At 50.7% G+C, this 25566-nt stretch overlaps 2 protein-coding genes and 1 long non-coding RNA gene across 4 annotated transcripts in view; 1 reads left to right on the plus strand and 2 right to left on the minus strand.

Annotated features, from left to right (window-relative positions):
* Positions 1–25566, minus strand: part of LOC144806462 (uncharacterized) — a 368766-nt gene that overhangs the window by 284871 nt on the left and 58329 nt on the right. The gene's annotated exons all lie outside the window — the stretch shown is intronic.
* The window catches only part of LOC144806464 (uncharacterized), a 498581-nt gene that overhangs the window by 47226 nt on the left and 425789 nt on the right, over positions 1–25566 (minus strand). Inside the window, exon 1 of one of the 2 annotated variants that reach the window (XM_078672823.1) lies at positions 5351–5466. The exons of the other annotated variant lie outside the window; for it this stretch is intronic. The gene's annotated coding sequence lies outside the window, so the exon portion shown is untranslated. Of the gene's footprint in view, positions 1–5350; positions 5467–25566 lie in introns of those variants that run through there. 2 annotated transcript variants of the gene reach the window in all.
* LOC144806467 (uncharacterized) overlaps positions 5618–25566 on the plus strand; it is a 40608-nt gene continuing 20659 nt past the window's right edge. The window contains exons 1-2 of the long non-coding RNA XR_013605811.1: positions 5618–5708; positions 8874–8993. This is a non-coding gene — a long non-coding RNA (uncharacterized LOC144806467). The remainder of the gene's footprint in view (positions 5709–8873; positions 8994–25566) is intronic.

The following is a 25566-nucleotide window of genomic DNA, read 5'->3' on the forward strand; positions in this document are numbered from 1 at the left end:
ATTTTGCCGACCATCTTGAACCTTCTAAATGCCTCCATTACTTCCTGTATCGTGCCGCCTGCCTGGAAGCGGGCCATGGTGCGTGCTCTGCTAAAAAAACTTAATCTGGACCCCGGTGACTTCAGTAGTTATCGTCCTATCTCTCTGCTCCCTTGGGTAAGCAAAGTTCTCGAGAGGCACATCAACGTCCATCTGGTGCATTTCCTTGAGAACAACCAACTTTTAGATGCTACCCAGACAGGCTTTAGACCCAGACATGGGACAGAGACCGCCCTGCTGGCAGTCACTGAGGCAACCAGAAAGATCTTGGATCAGGGGGGGTCAGTGGCAGTGATCCTCCTTGATCTAAGCGCGGCATTCGACACGGTCAGCCATGACATGTTGCTGGGAAGCCTGTCGAGTGTCGGAATAGTTGTCGGAGCATGGCTATGGTTCAAATCCTTTTTGAGTGATAGTTCTTTCCAAATTTTTGATGGGGACTCCGTATCCTCAAGCAGGCCACTGAAGTGTGGAGTCCCGCAGGGTTCCTCTTTAAGCCCTGCGCTTTTTAACACCTACATGAGACCACTGGCTGAGGTTGTTCGTCCGTTTGGCATCAAGATTATCTCCTATGCGGACGACACTCAGCTAGTGGTCTCCTTGGCGCAGGAGCAGTGCTTGCCATCCCCAGGTGGTTGGCAAAATGCTTAGAGGAGGTAAAGGGACTTCCTCTCTCCTTAAGCTGAATGGGGACAAAACGGAGCTGATGCTCCTGGGTTCCACTAACCTTACTTCTGTCAACCCCTTGTGGCCCTCATGTCTTGGTACCCCCCCAATACCCAAGGACAATATAAAAAGCCTTGGGGTTTGGCTAGACAAGACCCTTTCTTTTAACACTCAGGCCACAAAACGTGCGGCTACTTGCTTCGGCCTCCTAAGGATGCTGAAGAAAGTTCTTCCTCTTCTGCCGGTGGAGGCAAAGCAGGTAGCCATTCAGGGTTTGATTCAGTCCAGCTTGGATTCTAACAACGTCCTCTATCTTGGCCTTCCGGAATATACACTGCGCAAGCTCAAGATTGTGCAAAATTGTGCAGCTCGCACCGTGCTCCAGCTGCCGCGCAGGCTGTCAGCCAAACCTGGTCTGCACAGCCTGCACTGGCTTCCAGTGCGACAAAGAATCGCCTTTAAGGCGATGTGTATATTCCACCAAGCTTTTTGGGACACGGGACCGGCCATTGCTCGGGACCTAGCAACACAGTTTCATCCTAGCAGAATCCTTCGTTCTAGCCAGGCATGTAAGGCTATAGTCCCCAGAATAAAAAAGGCAAGAGCTGGCGGCAGGATGTTTATTTACAACGCCGCCAAGCTGTGGAATTCACTCCCGTTTCAACTCAAGTCCAATACAAACCTTTCCACCTTTCGGAAACAGCTGAAGACTTTTCTGTTTAATGCTCCTTTCTAACTCTTTTTTTCTGCCTTTTAAGCAATTTTACAGCTGGTCGCTAGCGCTTGGACGCCCCAGGGCAGCAACCGCGCTTTATAAGTTGACATTTCATTTAATTTCATTCATTCGTAACAACTGCCATGATGAGCTTTCTCAGCCCAATTCCTTTGTGTCCGGTCTCTGGAGTTCACAGAACAACCCAGAGCAGTCCCAAGAATGAGACTCACTGGTGAAGCGCTCTCCTCAAAGGTCAATGTTCTAGATGGAAGCGTGTAGCGCTCTATGCTTTTAGGAATGTTCCCCTCTCGGGGAGAGTTGGGTTCCTGCAGCTCAGTAATCTCTCCTGCAAATTCTTGGATAAACAGTTAAACACAAACTCGTCTCTGCTACATACATCCAATCTGTTCTCAAATTTGCTTGGGGCTGTCAAAATGCAAAGAGCTGCAATATATTTGTTTTAAAAAGTTGTGACGTTCAAGCGTGAAGCTTGGTTTATCTCTAAACTGAATTTTGTAGAGGTTCTGTTCCCGCACGATACTCGTCCCATATTCCAAGTGCTTCCACCCTGGTAGGTTATCAACTGCCTATTTGCAGATAATTTCTAAAAACTCTGCTAGTTTCTGCAAGAAATTGAATTATTATTTGTGGTGAAAGAGGAAAAATCCTAACCCCTGTCAGAGTGAATTCTCAACGCCATTAAAAGTAACCTGGAGTCAAACCCTGGTACCTAAGGCACGGAACAGGCAGGCTTAACATAGGACAATATGTAAAATATGTATGCAGAAACCAAAACAGTAAAAGTCAAAATGCAAAACAATAAAAATAAAAAAACGAAATAGAAAAATAATGTAAAATGTAATGAACAAAATAACACTAAAATGACAAAACCCAATAAGCGGAATCTTAGATATGAAATTTAACGCTTCAAGTAGCGATAGTGCCAAGAATCACAAGGTGCCTATGATACTCTATTGTTGCGGAAGACCTAGGCATAAATTGATGGTGACCACGATGGAAGTCAGGTCGGATACACCAACCAGGTTCGTGCTGGTCAAAGATTTTACTTTTTGACTTTAGTCCTTTAAGTCTTGTTCCATAATAGGAGTGCACTTCTATAGCCACCCAGGACCTCAGGGGAAGCACGTAGAGCCTCATATGGGCTCAGTCAAGGACCAACAGCCGGGACCAGTCCAGTCCATGCCACTGGTCAGCTGCAGCAAAGGCCTTTTTAGCGTTCTGTATCCTTGTAGGTTGAACACTACACAGCACATGGGCACATCTATTGTTAGTGCAGCAGGCACAGTGGCACCAGGGCTGAAGAAGGGGTAAGAGCTCACTGAAGCCTACCCTATGCCCACACAGGAGCAGCAATCATTAGTGAAGCAGGTGCAGGGAAGCTCGCCAAGGTGCTATTTCCGTAATCAGATGTAGGATAGATATATAGGCAATCACCGTTGCATGCAAGGCCGTCTGTCTATCAGATCGGATAGACGGCCTTGCATAACCGATGAGACTACACGCAAGTACTTATCAAAGGCAATAATCCTTTCAAGATTGTATCTGACTGGATGCGATGGTGATTACTAGCTTATTGATATTGCATCTCTTAATAAGAATAAGCGACTTGGTGTTCTTCAATAAGACTATTTCAATATGGATCGAAGGCATTAAATCAATCATGAATGTACCAAACTGATGCTACGTTGAATGCCTATGTATCAATACTACATCTGAATATTAGCTAATAGAACGTGGACAGTGGCCCTCTACTTCAGAGGCACTCATCAGTTCTGTGCCCCTTTGAACTCAGTTGGATACCTCTATCTACACTCTCCTGAGACACTGAACTGACCCACTGGGAACTCTTCTCCTCATCTGTGCAGCAGCTAACGTAACTTGTTCATAGATACATCTCAGGTGGCAGACAGTACCGCCATGGCAAACAAAAGTGATCTGGCTCATTACATCCCTCGGATCAGACTTTTGTTCCCAACCCAAGGTAAACTCTGTGAATTAAGACAGCAACCAACAGAGGCCCCTGACAGCTGTCAGCTGGCTAAAACATCAAAGACAAACTGGTACGTGCCAATACATAGGTGAAGAGACCAAAGGTTTCCATACAGACCATGCTAGCACTACCTCACATTAAAGGACACCACCGATGTGGAAATTGCATCTCATGCTTGAGTACCATCGAAGGAGATAAATTTGAATACAGAGGCAAAGGTATCATACATGAAGAATTCACAAATTGCAATAGTACCAACGTAATATATTGTGTAATATGCCCATGCCAGCTTGCATACGTAGGTAAAACAACTCAGGCAGTAAAAAAGAGGATCGCTCAACACAGATCAAGAATTAAATGCTAAGTCCAGAATGCACCCGTGGTACAACATTGCGAAGAAAAAAAGACATGGGACACAAGACATAAAATGGACAGTCCTAAAACACGTAAAACAATGTTGCACTTATTCCATACTATCGCGCTTCGAAGCAAAAACTATACTACGTCTGGGCACAACCGACAATGGACTCAATGAGAAGAGCGAAATAATGCATTGCATATGAGGAGCCAACTACATAACACACAGCACAATATGCATGTAACATACGAACTGATAGTTTTTCACTAGGTCCTGATGAATCGCCACTGATCCTCCAGACTATGAGGCAACAAACATGTCGACCCCTCAGGAGTAGAGCGCAGTTATCCCGAACCATTAATTCAGAGTCGCCACTCTTCCTTTTAACCAGGTGGGGAGCCAACCTGAATAAAAGTCATTCTTTGGACTACCCAACCTGTTTTAATCACTTTCCATTACATCTCATCGACACTTTTTAGGTCCCTTACCTCCACTGCACCAAACGGCATAGAACAAAAGATCTCTGCCAAAGAGCCCCGGTTTGGGGTCCCGTCAGGTCTTGCAGCGCCGACCCAACGAGGAGCAGGCCCAAATGATGAAGCATGGCACCTAGCTGGCTGGGGGTGTAAGGGCCCTAGTTCCGAAAGGAGGAATTCCCCTCCCGACGATTATTTTAGGACTGCCATTTCTCTTTGTGACAATACACATTGTTGACCTCTCTTTACTTCTCTTGATCCACCTAATCAATCAATCATTCACTTGTAAGCGCACGACATACATAGCAGACGGTAAATATCACGCCCATGGAGCGTGGAAGCGGGGCTTACGCGCCGTGCAGCGGGGCCTTGTTTATGGTTCTCACGGGCTGGATGTGGCAGAACGGCCGGAGTGCGCGAGGCCCAAACAAACACCAGGAATCAGACACCAGGATCACCTGGGATCACAAACCACCCACGGGGACGGGATTATATGAAACTATTTGACTATGGCGATGGCAGGGTCTCTCTTTTGTTATTCATAAATAAAAACAAACATATTTTTTTTTTTAAAAATAAAAGCCAATAAAAATATTATTTAAACCTCACACACATGGCTGGGCGCTTTGAGGTCTCCTTCCCTCTCCTTGTTCACCGCTCAGTGGGGGCTGCAGGGCCTGGGGGAGAGGTGGGGCACCGGGGGCTCGGCTGTGAGAAGGGAGCCGGTGTGTTATTCCCCCTCCGAGTGACGCGCAATCTCACGACGCTGCACGAGCCACCATCGCGCACGAAAAAAACATGGCGTCTAAGACCGCGCGTCTCAGCTGCGCATGTGCGGGGCGAAGACACTACGTCCTATCGCCGAGTTAGGACCTGGCACGGGATACAGACTGTGAACTGCCCTGGACAGAGGGCGCTCAGCCTCACTGCGCCTGCGCAGAGGAGAGACACCAAATTCCCATAGAGAAGCTTTGCACAGAAATACATCTCAGCGCGTGCTCCGCTGCGGGAGACAGCTGTTGTATCTCATTCATTTTTGTCCCTGCGCGGCCCCCGTCCCACCTGTCCTGGCCCTGAGCTGTGGCCCCTTCCTGCGCTCCGTGCTGTCGGGGCCGGCGCTGTGAACGAAATAAAGAAAACTTTCTTGCACCGACTCCCGGAGTTACATTGTAGTAACAGCGTGTCTGTCCTCCGCGCATGCGCAGTTGTTCATCCATAGGGCCGTCTTTCACCGGGTCCCGCTGTAGGAGGCAGTGTCTATCCCCAGCGCATGCGCAGTTGTTCATCCATGAGGCCGTCTTTCACCGGGTCCCGCTGTAGGAGGCAGTGTCTATCCCCAGCGCATGCGTAGTTGTCCATGATCAGGCCCTCTCTACCCCGCGCCCATGGTTCAGCCCTGGCCTCGCGCTCAGCAGGGCCTACAGCACCCACAGGAAACCCCAGGTGAGGGAATGACATACAAAGATGGGCTTCTTGAAGTGCGTTTCTCCGTTTCACTCTACAGTCATACAATGTTGCACAGGCGGGGTGGCGAGCTCTTCCAAGCCACGTTGAGTGGGCACCTTTCAGTACAATGAGGTATTGCCTAACGAGATGTTCATGACATACCCAGTAATTGAAATCCTGGGTGGGGAGGGGTTAGCTGAGAGAAGCAATACTGTGACAGATCTATCCTATGTAGCCTGCTCCGGTTCTTGAGAGGACAGGAGAGTCTCTCCCCTTGCTGAGCTATCCACAGCCACTGCACATTTCCTACACATCTCTGTCAGGCATCCGGTCAACAACCCTACGCCACATCTCCCCCCCCCCCACTACAATGTCTGCGGGTGGAGCCCACGCAGGAATATGCAGTGAATGGCGTAGCAAATTTGCCATAAGCAAGTAGGAAATTGGAACCCTTTCGGTCCACAGTTTGGGCGGTGAAGTGCAGCTATAGTGGGGTACAGTGGGGCCCTAAGACTCCGGTGCCACTGCACCTGCTGCACCACCGATAGCTGTTCCTCTGGTTAATATTTAGTACCACCGCCATGATTTTCTAAACTTTGTTTGCAGTACATATATAAATATTATCTTTACATTTCTATGGTATGAAAGTCTCATAGCACCCTTTGCAATGTAAATGGTCTAGCCCCTTAACAATCACTCAGTGGTTTAATTCATAGTTAATGATGGAACACATCATAACTAGTCTGTGGTACGCGGACGTGCCTGTGAGGGAAAGGAGGGAGAATGAGAGGCAGATTGCTGGTGGCAATGAGGCAAACAAGGGGAGGTGGAAGGACTGTCAGACTGCCCAAGAAAGAGGTAATGAGAGAAAGGTCAAATGTGAAATGCATGGAATAATAGAAAAATATTGCATTTATGTAAGGACAGCATCTGTTCTATTAACCAGCATCAGGTAATTTTTCACCCGAGGAGTTCTGTCTATATTTTAAATTTGAAAGTGCTTGTACTCTATCCTAAAGTGTTTTTATTGCAGAACTGAGAAGCACAGGTACTCTCCTTTTCAAATTACTCAGTACCGGACCACTTAAAGCACTGATAAAGCCACAACAAATCGCTAGTTTAAGTGAGCGCATGTGTGCATTGTCAATTTAAATGAATGTGGATACATACTAGCTGTAGCATTGTCTTTTACTTGTGGCAAAAATAAATGTGGCTAAATACAGAACCAATGCCCCAAAAATAAATATGGATAAATACAGACGGAAATGGCAAAAAAAAAAATACCATAAAACCGGGAGCCCTACTTATAAGTGTTTAGCCACGCAACAGTTGATGTGGTTGCACCAAGGATATTGTGCTGCATAACTGAATACTTAGAAGGTCCCAAAAGCGAGACCTATTGGCTATGCCAATGCTTGTTCTTGTAGGCTGTTACCTTTGGTTTGAGGGGAAAGATGTTGTGGTGTGTGACCTTAATGCTGCAGTTTGCATTTCATTACCATCATTTGCTTACCCTGGAGAATCTCCAGGGTGCCGGAGGTTTGCTGTTTCAGAGTTCTTTCTTCAGCTTCTGGGCAGTGTTGCTCTGGGGCGATCTGTGGTCCTGTTTCTCTGCTCTTCTTATAGTAGCTCCTATCAGAGCTTCATCCTCCCGCCAACGATAATAAGATGCCAGGCATCACCCAGCACACAACACAGACTATGTTGAGCTACGTCTATCTGCTCGGCGCAGTTAGAGCGAGGATAAAGTTATCCGGATCTATCAGGCTTGACTGTAACCTAAGGGCTTAAGATGAAATGAAGAACATACCTCCTTCCTGAGTGGCTCCAGTCTGCTGTGTGCAGACCCGATAGCTGGCAGCACCCTGGAGTATGTATTTATAAATCAGAATATGTTGGAAGTAACCTGCAATATAGTGGCAGACAGCACCCAGCCATAGAGTAGGATTTCGCATAGTGTTTTATTTCCTGGCACATTAATGGTGATAGTCTTTTAACTGGCAGAAGAACAACACTAACCATACATTTTCCTGGGTTTGTCTTTAAAATGATGTACACATTAGGAATGGCATTTCGTTCTGCTGGAATAATAACACAAGTTATCTTGCACTCTGCTATGATGTTGCATAGATTGTTGGCTGCAATGCATTCCATGTTTCATTCAAACATGCTTTCTACAGGGCACATACATGATTTGCTGCTGTAGAGAAATAATGCTCCTGTGTACTGTGGCAGACTCAGAAATATTGAAAAACTTCATGATTTCTCTTTCAGCACTTCCTAGTAAAATCTTTCACTTTTTGACTCAATCATTTGGCAGAAACATAACTTACTACCATTAAAATAGTTGTAATGGGGAACATTCATGTGGGGTTAGGACTGGCTCGACCAGAGTGCTTGCTGACTTGGAGGAGTATGGAGTTGACCACCTTGCCTGGTCCGGTGTGGAACCAAGCCAGCGAGGCTTTGCTGCAGGCTCATTTGCCCTGATAGCTGGTCAACAGTTTGAGGAGGAGGAGGTGAAGAGCTGGCTAAGTGTGCCATGAGGCTGGCATTTCAGTACATCCCTGAGAAGAGAGCTTTGAGTCGATGTAGTGTTCCTCTTATACCACGTGCAATTCATCCTCTCCAAAGCCTCAAGAATTCCTGGGTGTGACGGGCAGCTGATTCTGATTGGGTGCTTGATAGTTTTCCAGAAACTCATGTTCTTGATTGTTCATGTTTGTCAGTAGTCAATTAAACACGCCCAGGGGTTTTATCTCTTCAGTTGACAGAACCTGCAATAAAAGTTTCTTTCCCATTGCAAGAAAATATGAACGGCTGACGAGCCTCGTGTCTGTCAAAGAATGGAAGGGCTGGGGAACTGTCAGTCATCTCACTGCTAAGCAGAGCAGTGTCATGCTTCACCCTCACTCAGGCCTCTGATTTTAACTAACATCGCTTAGAACACTGGGACTTTAGAGCCCATCCTTTTAATGAGAAAAACAAAACTACAAGTCCCATAAGCAATAGTGGTGGGAGGTGTCGCACGTGACCTGGGGCATCATCGATTCAGCACATCCAGTTCCATTTTTTAAGTATTTGACATAATATTGAATTTATAACCTTTGTTTTGATGGTCATGAGTCACCAGAATACTAAAAACGTGTTTTTTATTTTCAGGGTCAATTAAGTAATGGTCACCAGCTTGGAAGCTCTGTTCATTCTTCAGTATTTGTCATTGATCTCCACGTGTGGCTGGTTTGGGTCTGCCCCCTGCATCGTTCCCGATAACTCGCACAGGTAAGGAGCTTGTAGCAGCAACATGATAACCCCATTGTCGTCAGTAAGAAGTGCGCTCCGAGGCAGGTATCCGATCATTTTTGTGAAACAAACAAGCGCCAATATCTTCTATGTACATTTTTTAAATAAAACACAATCAAATCACAGTATACTGTTCCGGAGGTTCAGTCCCAGAGTCATTATCTGTAACTGAACGCAGACACCCTAGGAAGCATGTGCTTTTAAGGCAAGTTGCGTTCACTCACCTGATGGTGACATGCTTCATCATTGGGCTATACTCCTCACCAGGCAGACGCTACAATGCCTGGCGGGCACCACCAGAGGGCACTTTGTTGGCGATCCTTTATTAAGTACGCCGGATGAGTATAGTAGGACAGAGGATGTTGTCATAACATGTGAGATTGGTGAAAGTGTGAATATAAGATCAACTATCGACCAGTTGCCGCAATATAGTTAATGTGATCTTCCTGGTCCATGTTGAGATTAAAAACAGTGACAGAGAAATTGAGCAACTAATGGCCCCTATCACTGTGTGAAAGTGTCGATCACCTATGGACCTGCTGGTAAGCTGGGGTCTATACTTCAGGTTAACTTTTTTCATGCCTTGTGTAGTCATGGAGCAATCTGTTGGCATTTCATCAGGACCAAATATGGGAAAATGGGTAAATGTGACCTAATCTTCTCCACAGCGAGGGGAAGTCTGTAACTCAAAGCCCTGCACCGGTCATAGGTGATAAGGTGCCTATTAACATCTTACTACCACAGGTGAGCGCTGCCTAACAGAGGGCACTAGATACGGTAACCCTTCTAAAATTCAAGACATACTGACTTATCCAATAGCGAGGACGCCGCATCAGAGGGCATCTGGTTTGAAAAGCACATGCTTCCTAGGGTGTTCAGTTAGACATAATGTCTGTGGGACTGAACCTCCAGAACAGTATACTGTGAGTTGATTTATATGAAGAATGTGTATACTGGACTGTCATGTTCCTCAGCATCTCCTGTGCTATGTAAAATAAAACACAACACACCGGGAGGCCAACACATCTATCATACATTTAATGCAAAAATAGCAAAAGGCCAAGCAAACAAGTGATAATTGTCTTTGCAATGGACGAGAGCATCCACCCTAAAGCAAGTTGAAGTATATAATGCTAATGCTACACAATGCATTTTTATACACTTTTCTCCTAATACAAATCAATGAAACATGAACACGTGATAGAAACAGTTACTGAAACAACACTAATGAGTAGGAGGCAGGATCTTCTCTCGAGAGGAATGTGAGGAGTCTGTGAGGTGCAGAATCCTTGAGGTGCAGATAAAAGATACACAATCTGCAGAATTCACTGTTTCTGGAAATAACACTTTTGTTTGTCAATATTCAATTTACTACAGCATGCAGGAAAGTGTGCAGATGGACTTCACTAAATAAAATGGTTCTGAGCCCTAATAGAATTGTGTAACTTTGCAGGCATATTAAGGCGAACAGTCACATCAAATTATTATAAGAATATTGTAATTTGGTGATGTAATATATCAATGCAAGTTGTGACAGTGATGTGTAAACAATTATCGGTATTAAAGAAACCAGTATGTCCAGTTATGCTTTCTCTATTCCTTCTTCCTAGAGGCCACCACTGCTGCTAGCCAGCTGTATTCAGCAGTGCCACCTGTGACCTATAATCCTGCACTTAATCAATACCAAAGGTTGTCAATGCTTCGAGCCAACTCCGGTCACTGGTGCCACTCGCACCCCCACCATCCTTGGGCCTGTTATTCTTTTAGCCAGCTCCAGTCAGTAGTGGCCCCTTGGGCCTGTATGTAAGCCTACTAGCCAGCTCCTGTTAGTACTGGCCCCTGGGACCTGTTATCATTCTAGCCAACTTGAGTCATTAGTAGCACCTTGGGACTAGTGATCATACTAACCAGCATCAGGCAGTATTGGCTCCCTGAGACCTATTATCCTGCTAAGTAACTCCAGTCAGTAGTGACCCCTGTACCTTAAATCCTACAAATATTCAAAACCAGAGGTCAACTCTACTGCCAACCAGTTCCAGTCAATATTGACATGCATTGTTAGCCTGCTTGTCATGAATAGCAGAGGCTAGCGTTTGTTGCTAACCAGCTTCAGTCAGTATTGGCTCCCTGAGACCTATTATCCTGCTAAGTAACTCCAGTCAGTAGTGACCCCTGTACCTTAAATCCTGCTAATATTCAAAACCAGAGGTCAACTCTACTGTCAACCAGTTCCAGTCAATATTGACATGTATTGTTACCCTGCTTGTAATGAATACCAGAGGCCAGCATTGTTGCTAGCCAGCTCCAGTCACCAGTGGCCCGTCACATATTATCCTCAATAGGATCAATGCCCAAGGCCTGTGCAGCCGCTAAACTGCCCCAGTCAGTAGTGACCTCCCAGACCTGTTATTCTGCATATAATCAGCAAGGCTTCGGCCCTAAATACACTCACCCCCACATCCTTACCATATAATAGCAGTGTAATTTATTTACTTACATCATACGGTAGGTACCGCACTATATCACACAATCCCAAAAACAAAGAAAATTAAAAATCCCCTAACCATTCAGCACTCCACCTTATCAAAAATGGCTAAATCACACCAAGCACTATAGCTTGCCACATCACATGACACACTCAGCCACAACATGACAAGATACCACGGCAGGGATTTGGGGCCATTAATCCTATGTTCGAGGAATGTGTGCTGTAGATGCACATGCTTTGCATACTCCTGCCATCTTGTCTTGGGTCCGCATGTTTGCAAGTTGTTTTTCTTTGAAGAAGTCTTTCCAGTCATGAGGTAAGGTGATGACTCCTTTCGGTGATAGTGCACATGGGCATTGACTCCATTGTTAGATTGTTTTTTACCCCCAACGGGTTTGGATGTGTATTGCTGCGCTCCGAAACCATTTCTTTGGGTTCCCCTCGGTGCGCAGTCCACTCTACCCTTGACAGTATTGTTTCAGTAGGCATTTCTTTGTTCTCCGCATTTCAGATTGAGCGACAAACTCTCCATTATCGATAGAAAACCTTGTGGGCAACCGTTGGGCTACGTAGGGCCAGCCTTCTAAAAATGGAACGGGCTCCATTTCATTTCTTTCCTTGGTACCACGCCAAGTACCCTTGAACTGACCTACATCAAGTTTGTGATTTATGCCTCTCTCCGGAGCACAAGGAGGAAGACTGCGACGCCTGTAAGTTGTTTCGGTCCAAGAGGACTCTACCCGATCATCAGGCTCGATGATGAGAGAGGCAGAGCCAAAGCATTCAACACACTCTGGATATCTTTGCAGAACAATCTGACCTAGAAGAGATAGAAGCGTCCTCCGTTGAAGAAGAGGCCCTCTCGATTCCAGAGTCCGATTCCGAGCTCAAAATCTATCTGGAGTCCCAAGATGTGCCTTTTGGACATGGTGCCGTGAGTACCGAAGACCCCTTGCTCCCTAAATCCTCTTCTAAAACACATAAGGCTACAGCACCACCTCTGCCTTCTGGCCAAAGTCGGCACTGAGACAATATTTCCAACGTCACGTCCCTCGGCTCGGCACCAAAACAAACCGTCAAGCCTTCCAGCTCCGGATCGAGTCAGAAGAAATTACCTTCGGATCCGAAATCATCAGGCTCCAGGACAAATCTGGTTTGGAGCCGAAACCCTCCGCTTCGAAACACCATCTCGCTTCTGAGCTGAAACATTCTAAAGACTAGCCGAAATCCGAGGACAATGTTCTCGAGCCTCCAGAACCAATTTTAGACGTTCTTAAGGCCAAATTGGATCCCAAACAAAAGAACATTTTAATTAATCCTGATACTGGACATAAATCCAGCGAACCACAAGCATCCTGGAGAGGACACTTCTGATAAGATTCCCTTAAAGAAGAAGGACATGGCTACTAGCCATGTTTATCCTGCCCCACAACCCTCCCCACCGCCACCTTCTTCTCCACAGGTAATAATTGAAGAGCCCTTATGTTAGAAGGCGACCTCAGGGGAGCCAGGAAGTGTACCCGGGCACCCTAGGATCTACCCTCAAAGTATCGTAGCCGAGCACTGGCGAGAGACTCCTCAGGAGGAAGAGCCTTGAATCTAGGATCGTACACGCTGCACAAGCACCACACGACAAAGAGGCACCACACTGTAGATGCTTAAGAACAGATCTTTATCAAAAATATCGGAGGATCTTTATGATCAGGCAGGTTGTAATATATACAAGGGAGCACGAGGGCTCAAGAGTCTTGGTAGGGAAAAGGGTAGCGGGACAGTCTTTGTAGATCAGGGTCACCTGCAGGTGCGTATCCGGCGCACAGCTCACAATCCTCGAGCCGGGGGATACGGTACGGTCTTTGGGGTCCAGCCGAACCGAGAGTATCGTAGGAGCCGCGAGTCACTCAGCAGGGCTCAAGCCAAAAGGGTCGGAGTTCTTACGAGTTCAGGGGAGCCGCGAGTCACTCAGCAGGGCTCAGGTGTTCCAAGGTTGCAAGGGAGCCGCAAGTCACTCAGCAGGGCTCAAGCACGATGTCGGCGGTCTTACGATCTTTAAGGAGCCGCGAGTCACTCAGCAGGGCTCAGGTGTTCCAGGGTTGCAAGAGAGCCGCGAGTCACTCAGCAGGGTTCAGAGGTGTCGGCAGAAGTCCTTCTCTACCTGGGGAGCCGTGACCACGTCAGCAGGGCTCTCGTCGTTCCAGAGTCGAATCTGCCAGATAGGCCCAGAGCACCCCTGGTTATAGTCCACCTCCGCTTTGATGTCCGGAGTCTGTCCAGCAGGGGTCGTGACACCTGGGGGTTGCTGGTTGGGGTTCCCTGCCATGTCGTCCTTTGATCCTTTCAGGACCGGTTCGGAAGGAGTCCCAGACACACAGCAGTCGTGGAGCCAGGCATCAGGGAGGCCGGAGGGGCGATCGAAACCCATCTCCCAGGGGGAGGTCGAAGGTGTGAGAGATACTGCTCCTCCCTCTCTCACTCGATGGAGCGCGTTGTTTTCTAGACTGGGTGGCGCCGCTAGGCCGGGGTCGGGCTGGGGCTGGGCGGCCATCTTAGGTGCTCGAGAGTGGGCACACGGGCCTTGTGGTGCTGGGGAAAATGGAGGGCACGGACGGGGATGTCCGGGTTTGTGTATGCGTGTGCCCTAAAGGGAAGGGTCGGCTAGGCCGTGTAATTCGGGGTGTGAGGGATGTGCACGAATCAGGGTTTGTGCTGGGGTCTGGAGGGCCACGCTAGGCGGCCGGGTCTAACACGCGTCCCCCCCCAGCTGAAAGCCGGAGAGAACTACCCATCCTCTTGGGGGTTCTCTTCGCTGAGGCGGAAAAACCTAGAGAGGCCGTCAGCGTTGGCGTGGTCTGTACCTGGGCGATGTTCCACGGTGAAATCCATCCCCTGGAGGGAGATTGACCATCGCAGTACTTGGGACAGTACTGCTCCAATCCCGTGCTCGGAGGCATCGGTCTGTACCACGAACTCCTGGGAGTAGTCGGGGGCTTGGAGCACTGGGGCGGTGCACATGGCCCTTTTCAGGGTGTCGAATGCCTGTTGGCAGGTGGGGGTCCATTGTGCACGCTTGGGGTGCTTTTTGGAGGTGAGTTCGGTGAGGGAGCCTACAAAGCTGCCGTACCCTCGGATAAATCTCCGGTAGTAGCCGGTGAGGCCCAGGAAGGCTCGGACCTCGGTTTGTGTGGTTGGTGGTTCCCAGGCTAAGATGGCGTTGATCTTAGACTGCAGAGGGCCGACCTGCCCGCTTCCGACCTGGTGCCCCAGGTAGACCACCGAACCTTGCCCAATTTGACATTTACTCGCTTTCACTGTGAGGCCTGCCTGGCGCAGAGCCATCAACACCTTCCGGAGGTGCTGGAGGTGCTCACTCCATTCGGTACTGAAAACCGCGATATCGTCCAGATATGCGGCGCTGAACTCTTCCAGCCTGGCCAGGACTCTATTCACCAGTCGCCGGAAAGTGGTTGGGGCATTTTTCATACCGAAGGGCATTACGCGAAAGCGATAGTGCCCATCCGGGGTGGAGAAGGCGGACCGCTCCTTGGCTCCCTCTGTGAGCGCAATTTGCCAGTATCCGCAGGTCAAATCAAATGTGCTAAGGAAACGAGTAGCCCCGAGACGGTCAATGAGCTCGTCTGCTCGGGGAATGGGGTGAGCGTCCGCTCGGGTGACTTCATTGAGGCCCCGGTAGTCCACGCAGAATCGCAGTTCTGGGGCTACACCGGGGGCGGCTGCTTTCGGGACCAGCACCACGGGGCTGGCCCAGGGGCTGTCTGAGGGTTCGATCACCCCCAAGGTCAACATCTTCGAGACCTCGGCCTGGATGCAGGACCGGACTCGATCAGGGACTCGGTAGGCTCTGTGCTTCACCGGCGGGCTGTCTCCGGTGTCCACATCGTGGACACACCAGTCGGTGACGTTGGGGACAAGAGAGAATAAATCAGAGAACTGCCCCAGGAGCTGGCGGCAGTCCTCGCGCTGTTGGGGCGTGAGGGATGGAGAGAGGTTCACTCCTTCCACTGAGCCATCCTTCTCCTTGGTACACAGGAGGTTAGGGAGAGGATCGGACTCCTCTTCCACCCCGTCGTCTGTGGCCAACAAAAAGCTCAACTCCGTCCGCACGAAGTGAGGCTTGAGGCGGTTCACATGCAGGACCCGAAGGGGGTCTTGTGGGGATTGGACGTCCACCAAGTATGTGACCTGGCTCTTTCTTTGGATGATTTTGAAGGGACCTGTCCACTTGTCCTGGAGGGCGCACGGTTTTACTGGGGCCATGACCCATACCTGCTGGCCCGGCTGGAACTCGACCAGAGTGGCATTCTGGTCGTACCAGCGCTTCATCTCTTCCTGGCTCGCCTCCAGGTTGGCTTTGGCCAGCTCTCGGAACTTCCTCGTTTGGTTCCGGAGGGCCAGGATGTAGCGGAACACATCTTGGGGGGGTCTCCGGGCGCCGTCTCCCAGCCTTCCTTGACCAGGCTGAGGGGCCCCCGGACGGGATGACCGTACAACAACTCGAACGGGCTGAACCCCAAGGACTTCTGGGGAACCTCCAGGTAGGCAAACAAGAGGCAGGGGAGCAAGACGTCCCACTTACGCCGGAGGGGCTCTTCGAGTCCCGCGATCATCCCCTTCAGGGTCCGGTTAAACCGTTCGACTAGGCCATTTCCTTGGGGGTGATACGGTGTGGTAAATTTATAAGAAACTCCACACTGTTGCCACAGAGATGTCATGTATCTTGAGATGAAGTTCGTCCCGCGATCGCTCACGACTTCGCGGGGAAAACCTACCTGGGAAAAGATTCCCATCAACGCCCGGCCCACCACGGGGGTCGTGACGGTGCGTAGGGATATGGCCTCAGGGTATCGGGTGGCATGGTCCACCAGGACGAGGATGAATCGGTGACCTTGCGAGGTCGGGGGATCCAGGGGTCCCACAATGTCGATCCCGACCCGTTCGAAAGGAGTACTGACAACCGGAAAGGGTTGGAGGGGAGCCTTGCGCTTACCTCCACTTTTCCCACTATCCTGGCACGTGGGGCAGGACTTGCAGTGGGCCTCTACATTGCTCTTCATTTTGGGCCAGAAAAAATGGGTCACTAGGCGACTGTACGTTTTGTCTTGGCCCAAGTGACCTGCGAGGGGGACATCATGGGCCAAGCCCAGGAGGAAGTCGCGGAAGCGTAGGGGTACCACCAGCACCCGGGCTGATCCTAGTTCCACGGACTTCTGCTCGCTGTATAGGAGGTCATTCTCCCAGTATAGTCGATGGGTTCCAGATTGGTCGCCCGTGGCTTGGGCCTCTGCTTGCTGCCGGGGTCCGACCAGGGAAGGACAGGTAGCCTGTTCACGGCAGAACTCCTCTCGGGAGGGGCCCCCCTCGTGGCGCCACTGGGCAGATCGCCTAACTCGGTGACCTATGCGGGGTCAGAAGGTAGGGGTTCGTCGGTGGGGACAGATTCTCCTCGTGGGGAGACATCTGGGACCTCGACGGGGTCGATCCTGTTCTCTTCGGGTGGAGAGTCCTCGACTTCCCCGGGAGGGGGTAGTGGGCCGGTCATCGATCGGGTGGTGGCGCACACCCACTCGGGGAGACCCATCATCCCTAGGTGGGTCCGGCACTCGACGTGCTGCCAGGGGGAACTCTCCAAGTCATTCCCCAGGAGGCAGTCAACCGGCTGGGCGGTTCGCACTGCTACCTTCAATTTGCCCACTACTCCTTCCCACTCGAAGGGTACCAGGGCCACTCGACATAGGCTCTCAACATTATCTGCGGAAATCACCGGGCAAAAGACATGGGGAAGGATCGGATCCTCCCGGACTAAATGGCTGAGGACACTTGTGATACTCGCCCCGGTGTCGCGAATGGCTTCGGCCTGCTGGCCATTGATCGTGACAAGCTGCCTGTACTTTTTCGTGTTGGGGGGTAGGGGGTTCCCAGGGACCATCTCTCTATCTCCTAGGGACACTAAGGCCATGGCGACGGGCTCCTGCTCCCATTCTTCGATTTCCTCGATCTCCTCCCCTAGGGCGACATTGGCCATCTGTCGGGCTGGGGGCGCTGCAGCGGGGACGCGCGGGGCCATGGGGCACTCGGGGCACTGGCGTAATGGCCAGGCTTCTGGCAGCGAAAACAGGTAATGGTCACCAGGTGCCCTCGTCTAACCTGGGGACCGGATACAGCTGGCGGGGGTGCCGGGAAGTTCGGGGGTTGGCTCTTGGGCGGATTCTCGCTGTCCCCCTTGGTTTCCTCCCCCTCTCTGGCGCTGGGGACCCTGACTAGAGCGGGAGTGTTCTCCTATGGGGCCCCGGGAGACCCGGGTATTCACCCAGCGATCTGCCTCGACAGCCAGCTTCCTCGGATCCGTGAGCTTGCTGTCGAGCAGGTGCTGGCGTAGTTCTACAAAACAGTTCGTAGCCAGGTGTTCCCACAACATGAGGTCGGTTAGTTCTTCCAGGGTGGTTACCTTGCTGCCCTTGATCCACCCATCAAATGCACGGCTGAAAAAGTTTACGTATTCCACCCAGGTGGTGCCGAGAATCTTTGTGCTGTCCCGGAACCGCTGGCGGTACATTTCTGGGGTGAGGCCGTACCTTGTGAGGAGGGCCTCCTTCATGTGGCTGTAAGAGGTTTGCATGGAGGATGGCAGGTCGAGCAGGGTGTCCCTACCCTCACTCAGAAATCTGCCCCACAACCCGGCCCCCCAATCCTTCTGCGGGACTCGGTTGGAGGTCATGGCGACCTTGTAGGCCTTGAACCATTGCTGGATATCATCGTTTTTGTAGTATTCTTTGACGACATCCTTGGGGATGTGGACCTTCCGTTCCACCGGGGGGGCGGCCTCTCCGGATCGCGGGGGTCGGGACTCTTCTCTCCGGGCCTTGAGTTCAAGTTCCTTCAAGCTCCGTTCGTGCTCCAGTTGGAGTCTCCGTCCTTCATGCTCCCGTTGGAGCTTCTTCTCCTCGAGTTCTCCTTGAACCCGTAACTGCTCTACGGCTAGCTTCTTTTCAGCTAGTTTGAGTTTGCCTTCGATTTTTAATCTTGCCAGTTCCATTTCGTGATGGCGACTTCTTTCTCGATCTGCCAGTTCTTCTGGGGATAGGCCCCCGTCTGGTACGAAGCTCCGTACCGGGGTGCTGCTGCTCTCTCTTTGTGGGAGTTCGGCTTCATCGTGCAGCCCCGTCGCTCCTCCTGTGCGGGGTGCTCCGGAGTCCACCCAAGCCTTTAGCGCCTTTTGCATGTCTTCTTTAGTCTTGAGACCGGTGGTAGCGATTTTTAATTCTTTGCAGAATTCTTTCAGTTCTTTGTGTGTGTACTCTTCCAATTTTTCTACCTGGAATACAGTACGCGCATCGGTTTCTGTGAGGCTCATGGTGGTTTCTTCTGTCGTCTCTGTCGGTAGTGTGTCAGCCGTTATGGTACGATCTCTAGATTATGGGTTGTAATCCTTTCGCTGCCACCAATGTTAGAAGGTGACCTCAGGGGAACCAGGAAGTGTACCCGGTCACCCTAGGATCCACCCTCAAATGTATCCTAGCCGAGTACTGGCGAGAGACTCCTCAGGAGGAAGAGCCTTGAATTTAGGATCGTACACGCTGCACAAGCACCACACGACAAAGAGACACCACACTGTAGATTCTTAAGAACAGATCTTTATCAAAAATATCGGAGGATCTTTATGATCAGGCAGGTTGTAATATATACAAGGGAGCACGAGGGCTCAAGAGTCTTGGTAGGGAAAAGGATAGCGGGACAGTCTTTGTAGATCAGGGTCACCTGCAGGTGCGTATCCGGCGCACAGCTCACAATCCTCGAGCCGGGGGATACGGTACGGTCTTTGGGGTCCAGCCGGACCGAGAGTATCGTAGGAGCCGCGAGTCACTCAGCAGGGCTCAAGCCAAAAGGGTCGGAGTTCTTACGAGTTCAGGGGAGCCGCGAGTCACTCAGCAGGGCTCAGGTGTTCCAAGGTTGCAAGGGAGCCGCGAGTCACTCAGCAGGGCTCAAGCACGATGTCGGAGGTCTTACGATCTTTAAGGAGCCGCGAGTCACTCAGCAGGGCTCAGGTGTTCCAGGGTTGCAAGGGAGCCGCGAGTCACTCAGCAGGGCTCAGAGGTGCCGGCAGAAGTCCTTCTCTACCAGGGGAGCCGCAACCACGTCAGCAGGGCTCTCGTCGTTCCAGAGTCGAATCTGCCAGATAGGCCCAGAGCACCCCTGGTTATAGTCCACCTCCGCTTTGATGTCCGGAGTCTGTCCAGCAGGGGTCTTGATACCTGGGGGTTGCTGGTTGGGGTTTCCTGCCATGTCGTCCTTTGATCCTTTCAGGACCGGTTCGGGAGGAGTCCCAGAAACACAGCAGGCGTGGAGCCAGCCCTCAGGGAGGCCGGAGGGGCGATTGAAACCCATCTACCAGGGGGAGGTCGAAGGTGTGAGAGATACTGCTCCTCCCTCTCTCACTCGATGGAGCGCGTTGTTTTCTAGACTGGGTGGCGCCGCTAGGCCGGGGTCGCGCTGGGGCTGGGCGGCCATCTTAGGTGCTTGAGAGTGGGCACACGGGCCTCGTGGTGGTGGGGAAAATGGAGGGCACGGACGGGGATGTCCGGGTTCGTGTATACGTGTGCCCTAAAGGGAAGGGTCGGCTAGGCCGTGTAACTCGGGGTGTGAGGGATGTGCACGGATCAGGGTTTGTGCTGGGGTCTGGATGGCCACGCTAGGCGGCCGGGTCTAACACCTTACACTTAACACCTAAGGGATCTCCACATCCAGATGTGGACAAGGTGGTGATGATACTCATTTGCCTGCACACCCATGGAATGATTACACCATTGACCTCCAGTAGACAATGAGCCAGACCTTTACCCAGCAAAGCCATCACCACCAGATGAGCAGAGTATCATGGGAGTACCATTACATAAAGAAACATTAGAGGAGGACTTTCTATTTGAAACACTTGAGTCTACTACGCACAGGTCAAGTCAAACACTCCCTATGCTTGAAGGCATGATGAGGCATGCAGATGATATCTTTAACCCCTCCCACGCTGGTGACGGAACCGCTCCGTCACTCCCCTCAGGTGGGCTGTGCTGGTGACGGAGCGCTTCCGTCACGGCCCGCTCGCCGTGCCTGCGCGGCGCAGATTTCGTGCCTGCGCAGCGCGTTCTATTGAGCGGGCGGGGCCGTGACAGAACCGTTCCGTCACAAGCGCAGCCCACCCGAGGGCCGTGACGGAGCGGTTCCGTCAGCAGCGTCGGACTGCCGCGCGGCCCCCCCGCCCTCTATCGCTGCGGCGGAATAGCCGCTGCAGCGAAAGGGTTAAAGACCCTGTTAGAGCAGGTATTATAACTCCAAGGTTAGATAAAAAAATATCAACCCTCACCATCAGATCCTGTGTTTATTAAGGGACAATTATCGCTTGACTCTCTACAACGCTCGCAAAAGAGCTAACCCCCAAACCTGTGGGGATCCACCTCCCCCAGATAAAGAATCCAAACTTACAGATGCCTCGGGGAAATGAGTAGCTGTTCAAGCCTCTAACCATTGACGCATCGCAAACATACAAGGCCTACTAGCTAGGTACGACAGGGCTCACTTGGATGAGATGGAGCAACTGCTCCAATATCTCGGGCGATCAATACCAGCATTCTCCTCAGAAGGCGTGCATGGCTTAGGATCTCAGCTAGGGAGATCAATTCCAGCATTCTCCTTAGAAGGCGAGCATGGCTTAGGGTCTCAGCTCGGGAGATCAATACCAGAATTCTCCTTAGAAGGCGTGCATGGCTTAGGGTCTCAGCTCGGGAGATCAATACCAGCATTCTCCTCAGAAGGCGTGCATGACTTATGATCTCAGCTAGGGAGATCAATTCCAGCATTCTCCTCAGAAGGCGTGCATGGCTTAGGATCTCAGCTCGGGAGATCAATTCCAGCATTCTCCTTAGAAGGCGTGCATGGCTTAGGGTCTCATCTCGGGAGATCAATACCAGCATTCTCCTTAGAAGGCGTGCATGGCTTAGGGTCTCAGCTCGGGAGATCAATACCAGCATTCTCCTCAGAAGGCGTGCATGGCTTAGGGTCTCAGCTCGGGAGATCAATACCAGCATTCTCCTCAGAAGACGTGCAAGGCTTAGGATCTCAGCTCGGGAGATCAATACCAGCATTCTCCTTAGAAGGCGTGCATGGCTTAGGATCTCAGCTTGGGAGATCAATACCAGCATTCTCCTTAGAAGGCGTGCATGGCTTAGGATCTCAGCTTGGGAGATCAATACCAGCATTCTCCTCAGAAGGCGTGCATGGCTTAGGATCTCAGCTCGGGTGATCAATACCAGCATTCTCCTCAGAAGACGTGCAAAGCTTAGGATCTCAGCTCAGGCGATCAATACCAGCATTCTCCTTAGAAGGCGTGCATGGCTTAGGATCTCAGCTTGGGAGATCAATACCAGCATTCTCCTCAGAAGGCGTGCATGGCTTAGGATCTCAGCTAGGGAGATCAATTCCAGCATTCTCCTTAGAAGGCGTGCAAGGCTTAGGATCTCAGCTCAGGCGATCAATACCAGCATTCTCCTTAGAAGGCGTGCATGGCTTAGGATCTCAGCTCGGGAGATCAATACCAGCATTCTCCTCAGAAGGCGTGCATGGCTTAGGATCTCAGCTCGGGAGATTAATACCAGCATTCTCCTCAGAAGGCGTGCATGGCTTAGAATCTCAGCTCGGGAGATCAATGCCAGCATTCTCCTTAGAATGCGTGCATTGCTTAGGATGTCAGCTAGGGAGATCAATACCAGCATTCTCCTCAGAAGGTGTGCATGGCTTAGGATCTCAGCTCGGGAGATCAATTACAGCATTCTCCTTAGAAGGCTTGCATGGCTTAGGATCTCAGCTCGGGAGATCAATACCAGCATTCTCCTTAGAAGGCGTGCATGGCTTAGGATCTCAGCTTGGGAGATCAATACCAGCATTCTCCTTAGAAGGCGTGCATGGCTTAGGATCTCAGCTAGGGAGATCAATTCCAGCATTCTCCTCAGAAGGCGTGCATGGCTTAGGGTCTCAGCTCAGGAGATCAATACCAGCATTCTCCTTGGAAGGCGTGCATGGCTTAGGATCTCAGCTTGGGAGATCAATACCAGCATTCTCCTCAGAAGGCGTGCATGGCTTAGGATCTCAGCTCGGGAGATCAATACCAGCATTCTCCTCAGAAGACGTGCAAGGCTTAGGATCTCAGCTCGGGAGATCAATACCAGCATTCTCCTTTGAAGGCGTGCATGGCTTAGGATCTCAGCTTGGGAGATCAATACCAGCATTCTCCTTAGAAGGCGTGCATGGCTTAGGATCTCAGCTTGGGAGATCAATACCAGCATTCTCCTCAGAAGGCGTGCATGGCTTAGGATCTCAGCTCGGGAGATCAATACCAGCATTCTCCTCAGAAGACGTGCAAGGCTTAGGATCTCAGCTCAGGCGATCAATACCAGCATTCTCCTTAGAAGGCGTGCATGGCTTAGGATCTCAGCTTGGGAGATCAATACCAGCATTCTCCTCAGAAGGCGTGCATGGCTTAGGATCTCAGCTCGGGAGATCAATTCCAGCATTCTCCTTAGAAGGCGTGCAAGGCTTAGGATCTCAGCTCAGGCGATCAATACCAGCATTCTCCTTAGAAGGCGTGCATGGCTTAGGATCTCAGCTCGGGAGATCAATACCAGCATTCTCCTCAGAAGGCGTGCATGGCTTAGGATCTCAGCTCGGGAGATTAATACCAGCATTCTCCTTAGAAGGCGTGCATGGCTTAGGGTCTCAGCTAAGGAGATCAATACCAGCATTCTCCTCAGAAGGTGTGCATGGCTTAGGATCTCAGCTCGGGAGATCAATTCCAGCATTCTTCTCAGAAGGCGTGCATGGCTTAGGATCTCAGATAGGGAAATCAATTCCAGCATTCTCCTCAGAAGGCGTGCATGGCTTAGGATCTCAGCTCGGGAGATCAATACCAGCATTCTCCTTAGAAGGCGTGCATGGCTTAGGGTCTCAGCTCGGGAGATCAATACCAGCATTCTCATCAGAAGGCGTGTATGGCTTAGGTTCTCAGCTCTGGAGATCAATACCAGCATTCTCATCAGAAGGCGTGTATGGCTTAGGTTCTCAGCTCTGGAGATCAATACCAGCATTCTCATCAGAAGGCGTGTATGGCTTAGGTTCTCAGCTCGGGAGATCAATACCAGCATTCTCCTTAGAAGGCGTGCATGGCTTAGGATCTCAGCTCGGGAGATCAATACCAGCATTCTCATCAGAAGGCGTGCATGGCTTAGGATCTCAGCTCGGGAGATCAATACCAGCATTCTCCTCAGAAGGCGTGCATGGCTTAGGATCTCTGCTCGGGAGATCATTACCAACATTCTCCTCAGAAGGCGTGCATGGCTTAGGGTCTCAGCTCGGGAGATCAATTCCAGCATTCTCCTCCGAAGGCGTGCATGGCTTAGGGTCTCAGCTAGGGAGGTCAATACCAGCATTCTCCTCCCAAGGCGTGCATGGCTTAGGGTCTCAGCTCGGGAGATCAATACCAGCATTCTCCTTAGAAGGCGTGCATGGCTTAGGATCTCAGCTCAGGAGATCAATACCAGCATTCTCCTTAGAAGGCGTGCATGGCTTAGGGTCTCAGCTCGGGAGATCAATACCAGCATTCTCCTCAGAAGGCGTGCATGGCTTAGGATCTCAGCTAGGGAGATCAATTCCAGCATTCTCCTTAGAAGGCGTGCATGGTTTGGGATCTCAGCTCGGGAGATCAAGTCCAGCATTCTCCTCAGAAGGCGTGCATGGCTTAGGGTCTCAGCACGGGAGATCAATACCAGCATTCTCCTTAGAAGGCGTGCATGGCTTAGGATCTCAGCTCAGGAGATCAATACCAGCTTTCTCCTCAGAAGGCGTGCATGGCTTAGGATCTCAGCTCAGGAGATCAATACCAGCATTCTCCTCAGAAGGCGTGCATGGCTTAGGGTCTCAGCTCAGGAGATCAATACCAGCATTCTCCTTAGAAGGCGTGCATGGCTTAGGGTCTCGGCTCAGGAGATCAATACCAGCATTCTCCTTAGAAGGCGTGCATGGCTTAGGATCTCGGCTCGGGAGATCAATACCAGCATTCTCATTAGAAGGCGTGCATGGCTTAGGATCTCAGCTCGGGAGATCAATACCAGCATTCTCCTCAGAAGGCGTGCATGGCTTAGGATCTCAGCTCGGGAGATCAATACCAGCATTCTCCTCAGAATGCATGCATGCCTTAGGATCTCAGCTCGGGAGATCAATACCAGCATTCTCCTCAGAATGCATGCATGCCTTAGGATCTCAGCTCGGGAGATCAATACCAGCATTCTCCTCAGAAGGCGTGCATGGCTTAGGATCTCAGCTCGGGAGATCAATACCAGCATTCTCCTTAGAAGGCGTGCAAGGCTTAGGATCTCAGCTCAGGCGATCAATACCAGCATTCTCCTTAGAAGGCGTGCATGGCTTAGGATCTCAGCTCGGGAGATCAATACCAGCATTCTCCTCAGAAGGCGTGCATGGCTTAGGATCTCAGCTCGGGAGATTAATACCAGCATTCTCCTTAGAAGGCGTGCATGGCTTAGGGTCTCAGCTAAGGAGATCAATACCAGCATTCTCCTCAGAAGGTGTGCATGGCTTAGGATCTCAGCTCGGGAGATCAATTCCAGCATTCTTCTCAGAAGGCGTGCATGGCTTAGGATCTCAGATAGGGAAATCAATTCCAGCATTCTCCTCAGAAGGCGTGCATGGCTTAGGATCTCAGCTCGGGAGATCAATACCAGCATTCTCCTTAGAAGGCGTGCATGGCTTAGGGTCTCAGCTCGGGAGATCAATACCAGCATTCTCATCAGAAGGCGTGTATGGCTTAGGGTCTCAGCTCGGGAGATCAATTCCAGCATTCTCCTCCGAAGGCGTGCATGGCTTAGGGTCTCAGCTAGGGAGGTCAATACCAGCATTCTCCTCCCAAGGCGTGCATGTCTTAGGGTCTCAGCTCGGGAGATCAATTCCAGCATTCTCCTTAGAAGGCTTGTATGGCTTAGGATCTCAGCTCGG

The sequence above is a fragment of the Lissotriton helveticus genome (genome assembly GCF_964261635.1).
Source record: "Lissotriton helveticus chromosome 1_1 unlocalized genomic scaffold, aLisHel1.1 SUPER_1_unloc_77, whole genome shotgun sequence".
Lineage (NCBI taxonomy): Eukaryota > Metazoa > Chordata > Amphibia > Caudata > Salamandridae > Lissotriton > Lissotriton helveticus.